General features: G+C 37.5%; 1 protein-coding gene across 1 annotated transcript in view; it reads right to left on the bottom strand.

The window, feature by feature from the left end:
- Window positions 1-4,238, bottom strand: part of ak5 (adenylate kinase 5) — a gene marked incomplete in the record, with an annotated part of 77,585 nt that overhangs the window by 66,435 nt on the left and 6,912 nt on the right.

The following is a 4,238-nucleotide window of genomic DNA, read 5'->3' as shown; positions in this document are numbered from 1 at the left end:
AATAACATCAGTGGCTGTGCCCAACGCTGAGTAGTACAGACGTTTAATTTCCCCCCTCCCCACCCACCCACTGAATAAGAACAGTGGCCCGACAGACTACACAGAGATTAAATCTAATCTAGATTCCATCAAACAGATTAATGTATCTATGCAAGATAAAATGAGAAAAGAAAATCTAAGAAAAGGCTTCTGATCCACAGCATGGCTCAATTTCTGAGCTTTGACAAGAATGCGAGGCATCAAACGATCATCTCTGACTCCTGCAGAGACAAACTAATCTAATCTAACACTATACCAGCAATCATACAGCAGAAGCAGCTGGAGAGAATCATCACTAAAGCATCTGAAATCTCTCCCTTTTCCCTATACAGTGCACTCAGTAGTTTAATCTATAGTGAACAGTACTGGTAGATGATGCACAATGATAATAAATCATTCAAAAATCTCAGCCACGTGCAGTCTAACAAATGTGACACATTTTTATCAAAAAGTCAGGTAGAGTATGAACACATATGGAACATTTTTCCACTCAATATAATTATGTAGGGCATAAATGTCTTGCTCCAATTTCAGTTCATTGGTACATGTACATAAACTACTGGTATACTAACTAATATTGTAGTATCAATGATTTGAATATGTGCACAGTTTTGATTATGCTGTGAAAAAAATCAGGTCTTTAAAAGGCACTGGATGCTGCTGAACCATCTAAACATGAAGATTTTTCCACAGTCTGATGATAAGAAAGCAAAAGTGGTATGAGTCTTTAATTTTAGACGAGACTGTTAGACATCCAAGATCCTCTAGTGAGGAGACCTGTGGGATTTCTGAGGGAACAGAAGTTCAGAAATATACTGAGTCACATGACCTCTCAGAGAGTTACAGAGAAACACCAAGAACTTCAAGTTGATTTGATTGTTGGCTGAGAATCAGTGAAGTGGTACTGTGTGTTTGTTCCTTGTTGAATCACTAATGCAATGCCTGTACAGGCTGTGCCTGTTCAGAACGGGCCAATAGACCTTTTTCACAGCAGCCATTTTGAAATGAAATAGTAGTAATAGTATATATACATACATATATAATAATGTATAAACTATTTCATATCAGTTTGGCTGCTGTGAAAAAGGTCTATTACTTGGCCCACCAAAGTGGTGCTTGCAGCGTTCTCAAGATCCGATCGACTTCACACTCGACCCTGAACAACCCAACCCGCCAAGTGTGAAGTCATTCGGAACGATGGCTCTTCAGACAGACAGACATACATACAGACAGACAGACAGACAGACAGACAGACAGACAGACAGACGGATTCCTATTGTCATAATTAATTTTGCAGCACTGAAGGGGCGTCACAGCTGAGCACAGTTACAGTACTCTAGGCTACAAGAAGAAATGCATGAATGACTTTTTCCCCAGCCTACTTAGATACAAAAATGTCTACATCATAGAAATACTAATAAGGAGGAATATTGATGTTCTGGGAAATGCTTATTTGCTTTCTAGGGTTATAGTAGAAAACCGATAGTACTCTCATGTGTATAGGCTAAATAAAGCTACAGCCAGCAGGCGGTTAGCTTTGCTTAGCATAAAGACTGGAAACAAGGGGAAACACCTGGTCTTACTTTGTGTGACATCCAACCAGACTGGCTGTTTTACCCTGTTTCCAGTCTTTATGTTACAGCTGCAGTTACCTTCCAGCTGTAGCTTCATAATTACCGGATGGATATATATTGGCAGATTACTCAAGAATATTAAACTATTCCTTTAATTTACTCCTAAAAAGTTTAGTCCTAAAATTTACTATTAACTGACAGACTAACAAAATTAAATCAGGTGTTGATTTCTGTTATTGGCATGAAGAAATGTGTTAGTCAACCAAACACTTTATTAAATCGAAACTAATATAGCTATGTGGATCATATGGGATTAAAGAGGAGAATAAAATCAATGAAACCTTCGGCCCCACTAAAAACAAGCTATGAGTCAGCGTGTCAGTCAACACATCATAAAACAATATTTACACAAGCAATGCTGTCGTCAGTGCTCTCATACACGCAGGGGTATTTTGCCTCTTCCTCTCATCACTTCATATAGAATCATTAAGAAACCAAATTCTAACTAATCATGGCAGGAAATTAAATCCCTAACAGCCACAAGTCACTATATCATATCTAATATGTCTGTAGCTTGGCCTCCTTTGCTGTTTATCTCACCGGTTCCTGGACTGACAGCTGGTGAACAGCCAGAAGGGACAAGGGCAATGTCGAGCCAGACAAGCAAGAAAGGAATGATAACTGATGAGGTGAGCAGTTAACTGAAGATAATTCATGAGGGGCGACCCGAGCTAAGAGCTGCCAGTCACGATGCAGGTGCCTGGCCACATCAACAATGCATCACGGTGCCTATGCTGACACCACCCTCTCAGGAGTTTTCATTATGTAAATCAAAATGTATCCAGACAACCAGAATTAATCACTCACTTAACTTTGTTTCATACCATTTTGTATATAAGATACATCACAGATTTATCCTGTGTTTATCTGGTCCTTATAGAAACCAAACTACTAAGCAAAGTAGCATTAGTGACATACTTACACCATTAGTCTACACAGGGCCATGCACTGCACTAAAGCCAAAAGAGGCTTACAAGGACTTTAATTTAAATGTGACTATGACGCGGGTGAATGGGGAATGCATATAATATGGGATTAAGACTGATGGTTTGCATCTTTAAGCCAATTTAAAATCATGTTTACTTTGCACGTTTTTAAAGCACAAAAGTTTTCGATTGAATTCCAATCTGGTCCGGCTGCAGCATACGTTTGTGAACATTGTGCCCATAAATACTTGATTCTGCAACAACTGTCAGTCTCCTGGTCCACTATTAAAACCACTACCTCAGTGACTGCCTGTAGATTTCTACTAAAAACAATTTTTTATATAATATAATAATGATAATCTTCATTAAATGGACCTCTTCCTCTTTAATAAACTTTATTTTGAAGAACTATACAGATAAAGTTTGTTATCACTATTATTAACTTCCTGCTGGTGTTTGTTCATGTCATGAGACTACTGAAATTAAGCTTTAGGAAGTTGAAATTTGCCGTCCATGATATGAAATCCATCACAGTAAACTTCATTTGTTGTTAAAGTTGTCTCGTGTGTTAGAAAGGTATATTTAATGGTGGATTGACTGATCCTCTATAACCTGATATTTAAGAGTTATAAGGTTGCATTAATTGTCATTCAAGTAAACCTGAAGGACAAACGAAAAGAATAAGTCCGTTATTTTCTTGCATTATAAAAAGATTTTTGGTCTTAAGTCAATACATTTTTCTGTATGTGAGGTAAAATATTCTAAACTCATTTCTACTAGATAGAAGGTCTATTTACTAGATTTTTCCAAAGCTTTTGCCTATATCCCACTGCCTTCTTCAGCAATTTAAAGTTGTTACAGTGTATGGAAATATGGTCACATGATAACAGGTGGTTGACTATGATGGTAATGACAGCTGAGGCAGCTCCATTCACTTAAGAAGGCCTATATCTATCCATCTATCTATAGATAGATATAATCAAATGCTATTAAGTGTAGTTAGTATTTTATAACACATTATGGGTTTGAAATCCAACTGCATCACCATGTGTTGATCTTTCTTTGAAGAAAAATAATGAAATAAAGGCAATTAAGTTATCTTGGCAATCAGTTTCAAGTCTCTGCATGTGGCTTTTTTAAACCTAAATAGATGAAAAGGAAACCCTTCAAAAAAAATTTATGGTTTGTCTTAGCAAATAATTAGCAGCAATGCATTTTCTATTTGATTCATAGTTAATGGGCTTGAACATGAAAACTGTCTCAATAGTTATTTATATAATTGTGTTATGGTTTAGTCCTCCCTCTGCCCTTGATTATGTACAATTTAAATCAAAGTTGTAATTTCAAGCACATACTGAAAGGGGCATGATATGCATTTTATACATAGTGCTTAAATGAATGGAGTACAAACAACCACAGGGGGTCTGTGCCCATTTTCTTCCTGAGCAGAGTCATTATCTTGCAGAGAAGGATGCTAATAAGATGGATAAGCATCCCTCTCTCCACCACGCTTGTGATTTGGATGCTGCTAATTAGTCCCTTATTACATGCACACTGAGATAATGACCTGCGAGTGCCTGGACACACTCAGCGCTCATCCTTCCTCTGATATTCTCCCTGTGTCACACACACACACACA

The sequence above is a fragment of the Morone saxatilis genome, unplaced genomic scaffold (assembly GCF_004916995.1).
Source record: "Morone saxatilis isolate NCDOM2014 unplaced genomic scaffold, NCSU_SB_2.0 Contig23, whole genome shotgun sequence".
NCBI classification, from domain to species: Eukaryota; Metazoa; Chordata; class Actinopteri; family Moronidae; genus Morone; species Morone saxatilis.
This window is presented reverse-complemented; position numbering and strand designations above follow the sequence as displayed.